Consider the following 16,896-nt stretch of genomic DNA (forward strand, 5'->3'; position numbering starts at 1 on the left):
GGGCACGGTTATTTACATCAAGCACTGAATATTTTTCTATCAAAGGCTCAGCTCTTGCAGGGAACGTAGGAATGCAGAGAGGTCGTGCTGCAAATAATAAGCTATAGCAGTCATCAAGAGTACTCAGACAAGGATGTTTAGGTTGCGACATTATACGAAACTAGTGATGAAGGGTCAATTGTTCACGTTTTAATTTAAACGATGATTCTAAGCAATAAATGTACTGTTTTTATACAGGAAATATTCTAAAGGCTCTAGGGCAAATTCGCAGAGCTCAATGATGAATCGAATCAAGTTTCAATAATACAGAAGTCTGTACCGAATCATTAACTTCTGAGCCTATAGTCCAGTCTAGACATCGCTGGTGGCTCTTGAGGCATCAACCACTAGGAGTTTTGACCTCTAGTTGGCGTTGTGCTCTGAGGCCTTTGGCTAGAAATAGAAGGATAAACGCTTTTGCGCGACTTAGATTAGTATCTAAGTTAAACAAACATGAAAATATTATTTGCTATATGGAAAATGCAAAATAAAGTTGAAACATAATAAACATAGATGAAATAGATTAAGACACTGTATTCTAGCGATGAGAATTGAAAATTATATGCAAAGTATATAAATGCGCTAACACTAGAATAATAAAATGTGTTGAGAGTAATAATATGGGTTGAAATAAGATACAAACAAAGACCTAATCACGTTTTATCGGGAGTCCAGTCTAGAGCGGATGAATGGCCTATATATGCGGGACAATGATCCCATCCTCTGCACCCCAAAAGGTGTTCGCCAGGACCTTTGAGAAGGTAAGAGTTCTGAAACGTTTCTTCCTCAGGTACATCATTCGTGGAAGGAAAGTAAGTTTCCGATTGAACAATCACTCCTAGGAATTTCCCTTCGGGCGTAGTTGGAATTAATGACCCGTCAAGTTAAATCTCAGGATGCAGATTTCCCTTTCTGCAAAAGTGCTTGTGACAGCCTTCCGTTTTGAAGACGCAAATCCATTTTTCTTTGACTATATCTGGATCTTATTAATAGTGATCCCTAATTGCCTCTCCACATATCTCATATCTGCCCCTTGGTAACTTGAAGATTGTCAATGTACAATTATCCTGAAACAGTAAGAGGAAGTTCCTTTAAGATACGGTTTATTTTTAGCGTGATTAAGATAACACTCAAAACACACCCATGAGCAAACCTCGTCTTGTTCAAAGTTATACAAAAAAAAAAAAAAAAAAAAAAAAAAAAAAAAAAAAAAAAAACAGAGCCAATTCTAACTTGAAAACTTCTAGCCTTAAAAAAATTTTGAGTGAAAATTGGAATGTTTTCCACGTCACAGAGCATTTATTTAATTACGGATAAAAGTTAACAGACTAAATAGAGATATAACAGTTGTTTAGCGGCTCCTCGCGCTAGATAAACACAAGGAAATTTTTCATTTTTTTATACAGTCACTTCTTGCTCTCACGGAATCAGAACAAAATCGGAAGTCGATAGCCTCCACCTTCGCATAGTGTCTATCCTTGTCTGTCTCAGGTACGCAGGCGATGATCTGCCTATCAGGTACTGCCCTTTGTTGGCTGCAGAACTTAGCGTTCTTACACACACACATTAAAAACGGTGTCACTTTCTGAAGATTTCCTGATAGATTACTAATTATCAGAAATTGCAGTTTATTTTTTATTCTTGTCAGAATTTGCATTTGTCTTAACTTTTATAGAAATAGGACAATTTTCATTTTGTTCATTTGTTTGTGTATTAGAAACCATATTTAGTGAAATAAAAGATTCAGCCCCGGCAACAGACCAGCCCACCACAGAGTCCAACATAGGGATGCAAATTCCTGCGACAGGGTGAACTGACTTTATACGCAATCTGAAGCCCCACAGTAAGCTTTTCAAAAAGCGGAAACACCCGAAACCACTGATACCAAGGACTAGTGACCAACCGACTGACACTACAAGGGACAGCTAAAAGCCTCCTGTTTTAATCTGAAGCAGAGGGCAAAGTAGTGTGTTGGGGACAGTACCCCACCCCTCAACTACCAGGATCCTCCTTTCCAGCTTTATGGGTGACAAGGCACGGCAAACGCGTAAGCGGTTTCCTGTTCATGAGAAACTGAAAAGAAAGTGATGTAACAGAATCAATCACACATTCAGTCCCAACACCCGAAAAGGAAACCCACTAAGGTGCAAGAAACGAAAATAGAACAGAAAAGCAGAGACGAAAAAGAAAGGAAGAAAGATCACTAGGGCTCCAGGATCGCGAATCCCATTTCACCAAGAGGGTGATCTTCTGAAGGATTAGGATACTTTGGGATTGCCACACTCACAACAAGCTCTGAGGGTGCTGTTCAGCTGTTATCATTGTTAAATTTATAAGGTATTTCTCCCGCTTTCCTAGCGTGCCTTCGTGGTGTAGTGGTTCTGCACGCTGGGCTGGTATTCCAGAGGTCCGTGGTTCGATTCTAGGCGGAGACGGTTGCTAATTTTTCATCTCTCTGGCCTCCAGAAAATACCTAATGTCTCTACAAATTGATTAAGACAAAGCACTAGAGGCTATTTCTCCAAAAGATTTAACTTTGTAGAGGACTTTAAAAGGGACTCTGGTGAGACATGGGAAAAACACGAAAATCATAAACATCCAAACCAGGTCAAACTACTGGTATTCGGTGGTCCTATCCATCCAGCCATTGGTGGGTGTCAACTGCTGTTCATAGCTCGTTCACTGTGAATTTCTTATTGTATCAAATGATTCCCAGCACAACACAGGATGACTTATATTGTTCAAGCTTCTATCTCCAAGATATAAAAGGTAAAAACGTTTACTCATTGATGATTTTCTTGCCTAAAATAGGCATATCTCTGCTTTTCTTAAAGAAATGCCTTTAGAGAGTTCTACACGTCATATATGTAGAATCTCAAAATTAAGTTACACTATAAGGTATTTCTCCCGCCTTCCTTGCTTCCTAGCACGTCATATATGTAAAATCTCAAAATTAAGTTACACTATAAGGTATTTCTCCCGCCTTCCTAGCGTGCCTTCGTGGTGTAGTGTTTCTTCACGCTGGGCCGGTATTCCAGAGGTCCGCGGTTCGATTCCCGGCGAAGGCGGTTGCTAATTTTTCATTTCTCCAGCCTCCAAAAAAAAAAAAATCCCAATGTCTGTCTCTACAGTGGCGCCCAAACTAAAAGGGTTGTGGATGATGACTCTCCATACCCAGGATTTGACGATTGTCCCCTAAAAACCCCAGTCGCCCTTTAAAAGGGGGGAGTATATAAGGTATTTCTCCCGCCTTCGTGGTTCTGCACGCTGGCCCGGTATTCCAGAGGTCCGCGGTTCGATTCCCGGCTAAGGCGTTTGCTCATTTTTCATCTTGCCTGCTTCCAAACAAAATCCTAATGTCTCTACAACGCCTGCGAAAAGTGTTATCAATCATATGCTCTTTTTTGGGGGGGGGCGGAACTATTGATCTAGAAATTTTCAGTTCTATCTATCATCGTACAGTCTTAATGTAGAGTCATTAGGATATTTTCAAGCAGGAGACGTGAGAAATAAGCACTGCTCTCACCGGGGACTCGAATCTGGACTTTTCAATGCACCGACTGTGCTAACTGTTACACCACAAAGGCATGCTGGAAGGAGGGAGAAAATACAAATGGTTCATTAGGTTGTAAGATTCTGTAAGTAATCAAGAATATGTGATCGATGACTCATATATTCTTGATATTCAAGTAATGAAAAAAAAGTCTTACACTTCAAAATTTGTGCATGGAAACTTGCTTGTGATATGTAACAAAAATATATGCTCTATTTTGAAAATGTGAAGTTACAGTAGAGAAAAGCTTTTGTTTTAGTAAAAGCAAAATAATTATAAATTTTTACTATGCAACACACATGTCAAAGACAAGCATAATTGATATACACTGGTGTGCAAAAATTAAGGACAAGACGGTTTTTTCAATATAACTTTGTACAAAAGCTTTCCAAATCAACACATTTAATACCGTAAGATCCCCAATACGTAAGGACATGAGTAATGTACGCAACACTTACTAAAAGAGAAATCAGAGGGATAAAAAGAAGCTTTATTGAAAAAGTAGCATGAAGCGCAATGCAACTGAAGGCCGAAACATCCCTGTGATGGGTGTCCAGCAAGAAACATCCGGTCTTTAATAAGGGATATGATCTCCCCTGACTGCTAGGCAGGTTTCACAGCGTTTGCCCATGCTGAGAATGAGGGTGTCAATGAGTTGTTGAGGCATTGCTGCCCATTCGTCTTGCAGCGCCAATCAAAGCTCCGGAATCGTTACTGGTGGTAAGATACGAGCTGCCAAGCGTCTGCCTAGAAAATCCCATACATGCTCGATGGGATTGAGATCCGGAGATCATGCCGGCCAATCCATACGTTCAATATCCTCACTCTCTAAGAGCTGTTTGGCAGCTACTGCGCGATGACATGGTGCATTGTCGTCCATGAAAAGGAACTGCGGACCCATAGCGCCTCTAAACAGACACACATATGGAAGAAGAATCTCGTTACAATAACGAGTCCCGTTGACTGAACCTGCATCGAAGATGTGAAGGTCTGTACGACTACCAAGCATGATGCCTCCCCAAACGAGAACACCGCCACCTCCATACCTGTCCCTTTCAATGATGTTCAAGGGATGATTGCGGCTTCCCCACTCTCTCCAGATGAGTATGCGATGAGAATCGCTACTCAGACTGAATCTGCTCTCATCTGTAAAGAGTACTCGTCCCCATTCATTGTCTCTCCAATTCCGGTGTTCCCGGCACCACAGAGAACGCCTTCTCCGATGGGCAGGCGTTAGAGGTACACACCGTACAGGGCGTCGTGCAAACAGACCACCACCGTGCAGTCTTCTGGCCATGGTAAAACGCGATATCGGTCGTCCAGTCACCTGTGTCGTGTGTTTAGCGATGCATCCAGATGTCGTCTAACAGATTGATTATTTGCCATTTCTCGCTGAGGCAGCAACTCGGTGTGATTTTAACTGCTATACGGCGTGCAATCTCTTTGCCAGAAATACTGATCTTACACCGACAACATGCTTTATACTACTCAGACACTCCCCCATTACGTCTACCTGCATATCTGCGCATGTGCTACCATACATCACCTTACTTAATCTCCTGATTGGTCTTTCTGTCCGCTCTGCCTCTTCGTTCAGCTGATATGCTAATTTTTCGACTTCATCCTTAATTTTTGCACACCAGTGTACACAAAGCATCCTATGATTCTAAGCCTGCAGAGTATCCTATGATGGTATTGACAGTTCAAGAACACTGGCTACTTATATAAAGGCAAGAACCCCAGATGGGCAGTCATTTCCAATGAAACAGTGCAAAAATTTAGTTTCACATATAAATTAGTAACTGAGCTATAGGAAACTTGCATTAGCCCCTTATTAAATTTATATCTAAGCTATAATAGATACAACTTATTCTTTTTGTTTAGACTCAGAAAATGCTGCTGCTGAATCTACACATGCATGTATAATGAATGGTTAACATTCATACCTATTTTTTTTTAAACTATTTGAAGAAAGATTTAATTGCAGTTTGTTCACATACAGCTGGTGTGATATTAAGAAGGGGAAAAAAGTAGCTGTAATCAAACTTTCAGATATTTTTCTTAATATTGTAATTTATCACTGTATACTGCTTAGCTTCTTATTTACAGTAGTATCACAAGATTCAGTAAGTAAAACCATTAAAGAAATCATTTTGAAATATTTCTTGATACATTATATGCATTTTGTCACCAATCAATGAGATTAACCCTCCAAAATCAATGAGATTAACCTGAGACTGGTAATGGTAAACGTATTGAAATATTTAAAAATTGATATTTTGTGATTTATTGGTAAAAGATATTACGTTTTTCTCATTCATATACAATTATTAGTATTTTCTGTTTTTGTAAAAAATATAACAGTTCATTAGAATTGCATAAGTTGTTTATATAGAATAAAATGCAAACTCTTTGTCAAGTTTTTCATAGCTCACCACTGCATGTAATCCACAAACAGGATAGGTCTACAAATTACATTAGTGGCAAATATGTGTTCTATAACCAAACATAGGGAAGATTTTGCAATGTCGATTACAACTAAAACCATATTATTTACAGATGCTGCAATATAAATTTTGCAATCGTATGCATGGAAGACAATTCTACCACTATCTAGTGGTGAAGCATTTGTTGGATAGGTACGTTTGTGTACTGGACATGGAAAATTGTCATGCTGTTACTGAATAGAAATTATATTCACTTGAACATTTTATATGCCATTTCACTGATAAAGGTACATGGGTCCTTTTTTTTCTACATAAACACTGTAAAAGGTATGTCAGATTTTAAATACGTTATAGTTGTTGTTATTTCTCTAAATGAAATATGATTCAGAAAAATACACATTTCCTCTCTGAAAGACTGTTGTACATCATTACCTAATAATAAATTTCTATCTTTTTTTGGATTGATCAATATCACAAGATGACTCAATGTTGTTCAGATGACCATGAGATCATTGACCATACACTCCTAATCTTTTGCTTTTGGAATGTGCTTTAGACTATATTTATATGCTCCTATTGCTAATAATATTAAAACTCCAAGACTGCATTATATCTCCTTTGGTGACCATCAGCAGGGAAATTTTACTATGTTTATGGATAGAATTGTGATACCCGGTGGATATGTGTCCTGTACCAACAGGAACACACAATGACCTTTATGGTATTATGTCAAATTTGATGAACTTTTATTTCATTTCATGTAGTAATCATTTTTTATTTGTAATATGTTACAGAATAAAACATTTTAAAACTTACAAATCATGTAATATCTGTGTATTTATTAATTTCATTGTACTATAGCTCACTGTATGACTCTCTCTTGAATTTTTGTAGTAATTTAATTGATTTGATTAAAAAAACTGCACCAAATCACAAGGCAAAAATAAAATCCAAATATTGTAATCTGTTTTAGCAGAGTGAATGTACCAAGAAAACAGATAATTCACCCATTTAAAATTTTCATTCAACTCATTTAAGAAATGAAATATGCTCTTAAGTTTGTGTACGATAATTTTAATATTCAATCCTCATACCTTTCACAAAGTAGTTTCAATCTGAAGTATACATGACTAATCATAATTTATCAACAGTTCATATGAAAGAAAATAAAAATAGCAAATTATGTATCATATTAAATACATTTAGTGCAACTTTTTGAGTGACATCTCGTGTAATTACTCATCCGTTTCCAATTCATCAGGTCTGTTTTACTTTTCGTTTCGGAACCAGACAGCAAATTTCATTTTGTGAAACCACCAAGTCATTTATCTGAACATGATCAACCATTGACTACTTTTTGAAAATAAATAAATAAATAAACTGAAAGCTTTCAGATTTTATATTATGCCCTGAGGTTTTTTTTTTTTTTTTTTTTCCCAGTTTGTGTTATCTTTATTTATTAAATATCATGTTCTTCACACTTAAATCATAAAATTCAATTCAACAGCAATATCACAAATATTTAAAAGAGCATGTCTTTCGAATTCCCAGTACACAGTCTCGCACATCGGAGATAAAAATGTTCCCTTCCCCCATACAGAGTTGCTATTGCTCACTTTGAAATCACTGAGTTTCTTAATCAAAGACTTATAAATGCATTATAAGATATGAAATAGATAATAAAACAAATTTCAAATTAGGGTTTCCAGATGCCCATATTCTGGTGGAGACATACATTATTCAAAATTTGATGGCCCTAAAAACAGTTGTTTTATCACAATGTGAGAAACATACATACATTTATGGAGATTCTTCATTATTTAACTTCTTTAAATATAATACTCTAATATTTGGTAGCAACAATTGAAAAAGTGATTCACCATTTATAATGAATCCACGCAAAATGCCAAAACAAAATTAATAGCCCTTCTGGGCAAACTGCCCCTTTGAGCTTCAAGAAAGCTGAAAATAAAAAAGCAGGAAAAAAAAGATTGGCCCACTTTGAGAACAGCACATGACACTTTAGGAGACATTAATTTTTCCTCCCAAAGACCCATCCTTTAAGGAGTTGGAAAAAAAAAAAAAAAAAAAAGAGGAGGAAAAATATTTAAAATATAAAGCAGATGTCAAATTAAGCATAGCAATGCATATCATAAAGATGAGGTAAATAAAGGTACAGTGTGGACTATACATGCTCTTAATAGAAAAGAAAATAATTATTGATAAAATATTGTAAGCAAAAGCTACAATATTATTTCATCAGAAGTACAGGCAATTATATAAAGCATCGGTTAGAGTAGACTGAAGGGTACTCCTTGTATTATTGCGAAGATGTTGTTTCATTTATTGCCAAGTTGTTGTTTCATTTATGTTGATTGTTGAGTAGTTGAATGTTCTGTACATCCGTAAATATACTCAGTCAGTAAATAAAGTCAAGGGAGTGAACAATGCCAAGTTTCTGCAATTCTCTGGTGATTTTTTAAGTGAAAATAGGTCAACGTGTACATGACTAATTCAAAGTCAAGGCAGTGCACAATGCCTAGTTTGTGCAATTCTGTGATGTTTTTTCCCATTAACAAATGTATTTGTTATACCAATGTTTTATTATAACTCTCTTGTTCTGATCATAATTTGTAATTTTTCATGTCGCATTTATGTAGGTCAATGTGCACAAACTCGGTATCCATGTGCCGCCAAAAATCGCCAATGGGTACTCGTAAATATTTTTACCAAAACATCACTGTGCAAGTAGTAATACTTTATTGATTACGCCAAAGCATTCAACTAGTTGATTTATACATGTATAATGGACAGAAAATTTATGTGAAGAGGTCCTTTGCAAATGATTAGCATACTTGATATAAAATAAAATAATGGCTGATAATAGAACATCACTAATAGCATATTTCCTTAGATAACCACTCCCATAAGACAAATCTATTTAAGTAAGAGGTTATTCTCTTTGGAAAGTTCGATTGCATTTTCTACAAAAAAAGCACACACTGTTTTGCATATCATTACATTCATCCATATCTGTGTTGATAGCAAAAACTGAATCATAATATTAAATGATGAGAAATATGCCCAAGGAAATTGCAATACAGTTTAACTAAATAAATGAATGTATAATAGAAATATAAAATTGCATGTTTCCACAGGACTTTCATTAAGAAATAAGAGCTAAAAATTCAATAATAGTGGAGAGCATGCAGTTGTCATGAAAAATTTCATTCATACACAGTTTATGAGCACTGAGTGAGACAGTTTTGAGGAATAATAAGTAAGAAAGTTTTCTCATCATCATATTCAAAGACATTTTTTTCATATTTTGTACTTGGATCTGTTTGTGGAAGTGACTGATTTTGCCATCAGTAAAAGTTATCCTGCTTAAAACAGTTTTATTATTGTGTTTTCTGAAACATGGTTTCAAAATATGTATTTAGAAGATGCAGAAAATGCACCAAGGAGGTTAGTCCTTATTAATTCATTTGCACTTTCATCCAAAATTTCCACATTATGAAGAATACAGCTCACCTCATGAAGATCATATTCTTTCATCGCTCTATAAAAATTCCTTAATCACAAACTGGAATAACAGATATCATGTTTTCTGCAAGGAATAAAATTCCAAATTTTCCTCATTATGAAGAATACAGCTCACCTCACAAAGATCATATTCTTTCATTGCTCTATAATAATTCTCTGATCACAAACTTGAATAATAGATATCATGTTTTTTGCAAGGAATAAAACTTCGGCATACTTTATGAAGTATGTTTTGTGACATGCAGTTGTGAATCAGATCAAAGGTAAAATTCTTTTCATCTTACACTTTCTAAATTCATTCATTAAAAATTTCTGTCATCATCTACACCATACGTTATTTTTTCATAATTTCAAATTCATCAAGGAAAAAATCAAATACATTGCAACATTTTGCTCATATTAAATGACATAATAATTACAACAAACGACGAGTCAATTTCCCATGTTTCTGCACAAGTGCCGATGGAACATTGACATTTTGATACACTTAAAAACTCGCAAAACATTAGAATAAATTTTTATTTCAGAGGCAGAAACAATTAAAAAAATTATCACATCTGAAATTTAATGTCATTCACTTCACAAATGATGTTAAATTATGCGAAAGCACAGTCATTTTATTAATTATATTAACTAAATTATCAACAGAAAAAATGCGTTCAAAATTCAGTATTAAAATAGTATTTTTATAATTAAACAGTTTCAGCTTTCGTAAGGAAAAAAAAAAAAAAAAAAACTCAGTTTTGTATCTGATTTTAAATCAAAATGCACAAAATTTTTTCATACCACTAAAAAAATTATATGAAGTGCTAACAGATATTAAAAATTAAGATTGTTTTGTTCTTTTATTTATAATATGTTTAGCAGGAAATAAATGTTAATTCAAAGAACACTGCAATGGAAGTTCTTACATGTCCTATCAAACTTTTGTCAGTGATTTTAACTGAATTATCACCAGAAGAAATTTATTAATAAGCGAACACTACAATCAACGAATATCTAAGATATTCTTTGACTACAACAACATTTGCACCCTAACACGAAATCTTCGATGTTTGTTTACATCGCACGATAAATTGTTAATCTTTGCCATAATTCACCGCGAAATATGATAAAAAGCCAAATATTGTAACCCATCCAGAAGCCCGTGACGTCATGGTACACTTTTCCGTACACCTTTGGCGTGTGTCTGTACATAATTGTGACGGACTAATAACGCCAAATGTGGTCTATGGATTTTGTTACACTGTATTGCCACAGCTATTTTTAACCTTAAATTTCAAGTAAAATTTTACGGAGAATTAATTATATGACATTTTTTCCCTCAATGATGCGTAATAAATATTTATTAATACTATATGAAAAGCTATTTTTTTAAATAAATTTTTTAATATTTTTTTAAATTTCTATCTTTTTTTTTTAATAAGAGTAAATTTTTGTAAGAGTAAATTTTTACCTTCGGCGTTTTATCGTCTGCTACTTTACTTCGTTTAAATCGAATTGTCTAAAACTGAGAATTTTCGTTTGATGTTTATTTGAATTTTATGACATTAACTGCACAATTTATTTCTAAACAAACTGCTTTTGAAGTGGCTGAAAGAGCGGCTAGTACTATCATCCATATTTTTAAAGCACAGTATATTTTTATAGAAACATAAGATTTAGAATAATCATTTTTATAAAAGTCAAATTATGATATAAACATACAGCCCTCTAGAGACTGAATTAATGGAAGTTCAATGGTTATGTAGAAATGATCTGCAGCTACTTAATCGCTGGATAAGTCAGCAGATTCTGTGAACAAGTAAGAATAATTATATAAACGACACCCAACATTCTGAATTCAATTAATAACGAGGATACGATGTTTTTTAAATGAATTCAAGAAGTTTTAAAACATAAAAAATCAACTCATTTTTTTATCCTAAAATGTATTTTTGTGCGTAGTGTATTTTCATTATTCTAATTTAAAATTCTAATTTAGAATGTAATTGTCAAGAACTGAATCCTAATCATCAGTAATATAATAAGTAATTATTACGGTTATTAATAAATCCTTCTTATAAAGTAATTGCAGATATTTCAAAAAACCTTCTGTCTCAATGCAAATATTTTTCTGTGCAAATATTTCGTGATAAAAATGTTTTGTGATACACGGACTGCACTAACGTGGCATTTTAGATACTAGGATTTTTATGCAGGGCTGGGCTTCACCTCACATATATCGCACAGTTACTTAGGCAACATTTCACGAATGAACGTCTTATAAGCCGACACTTCCCCTTTTCCCACCAGACCTCATCCTTTGTGACTTTTGGCTATGGGGTTATCTCAAAAGCACTGTTTATGGTGATAATCTAAACAATTTGGCAGAAATGAAAAATGTGATACACTGACATGTCCGTAACATTCCTCCTGATATGCTAAGAGCTGCTGTTGAGAATGCAGTTACAGGAATTAACTTGCTTTCGGAAAATGCTGAACGCTACATTGAACATGCTTTGTAACACGTTTCGGAAAATATTAAACACATTTTAAACAGATGTTTTTGTGTCTTATTTCATTTAACAATATTGTAGACAGCGCCATTTTTCCCCTGGTGGTGAGTTTTTGAACTCTTTTTTTTTTCCGCGGAAAATAAATTCTCATAACCTCCTTTACACGATTCCCAAGTTTGATAACATTTGGTCCGGTAGTTTTCCTTTTATGACCATTTCAAATTGAAATTTTAATTATAACCACCATGTAAAAAAGTTTTAAAATATTAAAGTTTTTAAAAGATTAAAGATTTTAAAGCTTTAAATGACTGACAGTTTGGTTCAAGTTCCAGCTTTAAAAATATATATATAAATATAATCTTTTATATTAATCCTCTTAGAAAGAATGTTTTAAGAAGCTAATTTTTCTCTCGAAAAGCTAATTTTTCTTTCTTATAGATTGTATAAAAAAACATGATCTTTAATACGATTTAGATTGTTTCAGCCGATATAAGAATCGGGTCATCCGGTGGTACAGAATAAACCCTGCTGGACTATTTTATTTCTTTGTCTTTAGCAAAAATCTTTTAATTAAAATATTTATCCTTTGGACTTCGCTTTAAACTTTATTTATAGTTAAAATAACTAGAAAATGAAAAGCTGTCTTTAGCTGAAACGCAATTCATATAATTGATATTTTAAAAAATTGACAAGAATACAAAATTTATGGAAGTCTAGCAGTCGAAAAATCTTAATTTTCTTGTGTGAGCACTGAAAATAACTGTAGAAGGAAAGAAGAAAATTAGGGAGAAAAGTAAGCAAAAATTTGCAGGGAAATTTGGCTGTCAGACATACCAAGATGTTCAAAAAGTTGGACGCTTTCAAATATACTTTCAGGATACTTCAAAGAATTTAGGTGTTCAAAGAGAAAACACTTGGACGTGTACACCAGCAAATACCATCAATTGAGCTTGTGTTAACAGAAAAGACAAAAACGATATCATTGCAGATTAAAGTGAAGAGTGACTGGTTTTAAACTATATGGTTGTGTAAATTACGTTACAGAACATCATATCATAAATGGAGAATCCCATGATTTTCTCAGTCGAATTATTTGAAGATTCAGGAGTTTATCCAGTGATGTATGTGGATGTCACCTAAAGATGTTTTTTTTCCCCCTTTCTGATGAAACAGCGGCCAGGCGGTAAAGTCGCTGAACACTGGTAGTTCGGTCCGAGGTTCGAATCCCGCGAACGGGCTGGCTGCATGGGCGTTTTCGTGGTTTTTCCCATGTGTAACGTGTCTGCGAGCCAGTTTTCCTTAGAAAGTCCTCCAGGGAGGCATCCTTCCCCTTAGCCAGATAGCCGTAGTGTGCTTTGTCATAATTAAGGAAACCAAAACCTTTTGATGAAACCAGTCTTTCCTTTCATCTCATACCTTCAAAATGTTTAGCCTCTAAAGACTGATAAAGGCTCTGACGAAATACTTCGTGAAGAACTTTCTAAGGTGAAACCAGCTGTCATATGCGGTACACATGAGAAAATCCACGAAAACACCCATGCAACCAGCCCGTTTACCGGGGTTCGAATCCCGGAGTGAACTACCAGTGTTCAGCGACTTTACCGCTCAGCCGTTTATGGGCCTTTATGAAATGGAAGGCGATAACTTTATTTAAAATGATTGTCAGAAATACCAAAATGTTTCGAAAAGTTGGATACTTTTTAATATACTTTCAGAATGCTTAAAGAAAAAGAGAAGAAAAATAAATTTTTTCGTAAAATTTAGTATTCGTATTTTTTTAAATTTAAAACTTTTCAATCTTATGATATTTGATTCTTGCGATTTCAAAAATAAAATATTTGACTAAAATATGAATAACATTTTAAGAAACCAAATGTAGGATAAAATTGTGTAAAGCAATGGGCACAATGATAAAACTGCTTAAAGCAGTGTATGCAAGTCATCCTAAGTTAAAACCCTTTAACTGTCAAGTTATTTTGATGATTTGGGTACACAAATTGTCAAATTTTTTTATTGGAAAAACCAAATGTAGCCGAAATAAACATCTCCCGATATATATTCGGGTATGACAATACGATGCACTCAAAAAAAAAAAAAAAAAAAAAAAAAAAAAAAATTACCCCGAGAAATACTCGGGCGTGACATTTTCGAACACCAGTGCTATCTCGGGCATGACAGTTAAAAGGTTAAAATGTTGGTTATATATATCTTTTCTGAACGAAACATTGAAAAGCGTGTAAAACTGTGCTTTACTGTATTTTATGCAGTTTTCAAACGCATCATAGTCTGGGTTACAAAGTATTCTTCCGAAAGAAACGCAGTTCAAATAAATAAAATCAAATTCTGGAAAATTGATATTAATAAATATATTTAAAATGCTCAGTTCGAAGGAATAAATAGAAAATTTTAAAACAATTATCTGAAGAGACAATGCAACACAAACAATTAAAATAAAAGTATAAAAATTTAAAAATTACCTAAAATAATAACTATGACGAAATATATATATAAAGAAAACTATTTGAAAAAAAAATAATTAACGCTGCACCATTATTTACGCAGTTCGAATAGGTAAATATAAATTTTTAAAACAGTTATTCGAAAAAGAAAAAAAATTCAACTTAAACAATTAAAATGATATTCGAAAAAGAAAAAATTACTTAAAATAATAAGTTATAATTAAAAATATAATATAAAGAATATTATTTGTAAAAAAGGAACGATGGTGACTTTTTTTCCTCTCACGGGAAAGGAAACTAGGTTGCCATTTATTAAGAAGTTCGCCAAGTAAAGTATTCTTGGCGCAAACTGACAAAAAAGTGGACACATAAATTTGTGAATTTCTCCGTAAATTTTGCTCCAAATTTTACAGTTAAAAGGTTAAAATGTTGGTTATATATATCTTTTCTGAACGAAACATTGAAAAGCGTGTAAAACTGTGCTTTACTGTATTTTATGCAGTTTTCAAACGCATCATAGTCTGGGTTACAAAGTATTCTTCCGAAAGAAACGCAGTTCAAATAAATAAAATCAAATTCTGGAAAATTGATATTAATAAATATATTTAAAATGCTCAGTTCGAAGGAATAAATAGAAAATTTTAAAACAATTATCTGAAGAGACAATGCAACACAAACAATTAAAATAAAAGTATAAAAATTTAAAAATTACCTAAAATAATAACTATGACGAAATATATATATAAAGAAAACTATTTGAAAAAAAAATAATTAACGCTGCACCATTATTTACGCAGTTCGAATAGGTAAATATAAATTTTTAAAACAGTTATTCGAAAAAGAAAAAAAATTCAACTTAAACAATTAAAATGATATTCGAAAAAGAAAAAATTACTTAAAATAATAAGTTATAATTAAAACTATAATATAAAGAATATTATTTGGAAAAAAGGAACGATGGTGACTTTTTTTCCTCTCACGGGAAAGGAAACTAGGTTGCCATTTATTAAGAAGTTCGCCAAGTAAAGTATTCTTGGCGCAAACTGACAAAAAAGTGCCAACATAAATTTGTGAATTTCTCCGTAAATTTTGCTCCAAATTTTACAAAATTTTGTATTTAGGCGTAATTTGAGTCGTAATATGTAAAAAAATTGGTATGTTATTTCAGAAAAAGTCCGATTTTGTGTCAAAATACCTATGTTAGAATAGTGCTATATATAAATCTAATATATATCCTAAGTCGCGCTTTCAAGACATGAAGAACGCAATTCGAATTTTGTCAATTGGCCCAGTAGATCGGGAGATATAGAACTGTCCTTTTTTTTTTTTTTTTTTTTTTTTTTTGAGCAGTGTACATGTACAGAAAAACAAATGATTACAGTTTGAGAAAAAGTGGATGATTTACTGAAGTGATAGAGATTCACAAAGTGAAAAAGTCAGTAATGCGTTTGTCCACCTCTGGCCCTTATGCAAGCAGTTATTTGGCTTGGCATCGATTGATAGAAGTTGCGATCTCCTCCTGAGGGATATTGTGCCAAATTCTGTCCATAATGCTCCAAACGTGCTCAATAGGAGAGAGATTCGGCAAACTTGCTGGCCAAGGTAATGTTTGGCAAGCACTAAGGCAACCAGTAGAAACATGTGCAGTGTGGGGGTGGGCATTATCTTGCCGAAATGTAAGCCCAGGGTGGCCTGACATAAATGGCAACACAATGGGCCTTAGAACTTTGTCGACAAAAACCCCTGTGTTGTAAGGTTGTGACAGATGACAACCAAAGGGGTCCTACTATGAAATGAAATGGCTCCCCAGACCATCACTCTTGGTTGTCGGCCTGTCTGCCAGAAGACAGGTTGGTAACACACCGCTGTCCGGGACGTCTCCAGACATGCCTTCGCTGGTCATCAAGGCTCAGTTCAAAGCGGGTCTCATCACTGAAGAATATTCTACTCCAGTCAGTGACATTCCAGTGCGAATGAGCCCGACACCACTGCAAACGGGCTCCACGTTGTCCAGAGGTTAATGGTAGTCAGCCCCCTTTCTGTTAGCCATCTATGAATGGTCCTTGTGGTCACTGAAGTACTAGTTGCATGTACAATTGATGATAATGATGCATCTGGGGCTGTGAGTGCCACTCCGATGATTGTTCGGTCTTCACGTTCTGTCATTTCTCTAGGCCTACCGCTTCCTTCTTGACGCTGTGTGCAGCCATGGTTCACCCATTCCTGCCAACATCGTCTAATAGTAGCATCGCTCCTGCTCAAATGTCGAGCTATTCGCCGATAAGACCAACCAGCTTCTTTGGCCCAACTACACGACCTCTCTCAAATTCTGACATCTGCACATATCTTTCGCA

This window comes from Stegodyphus dumicola, chromosome X2 (genome assembly GCF_044657685.1).
Source record: "Stegodyphus dumicola isolate Sdum_Otavi_A_Nest chromosome X2, ASM4465768v1".
Taxonomy (NCBI): domain Eukaryota; kingdom Metazoa; phylum Arthropoda; class Arachnida; order Araneae; family Eresidae; genus Stegodyphus; species Stegodyphus dumicola.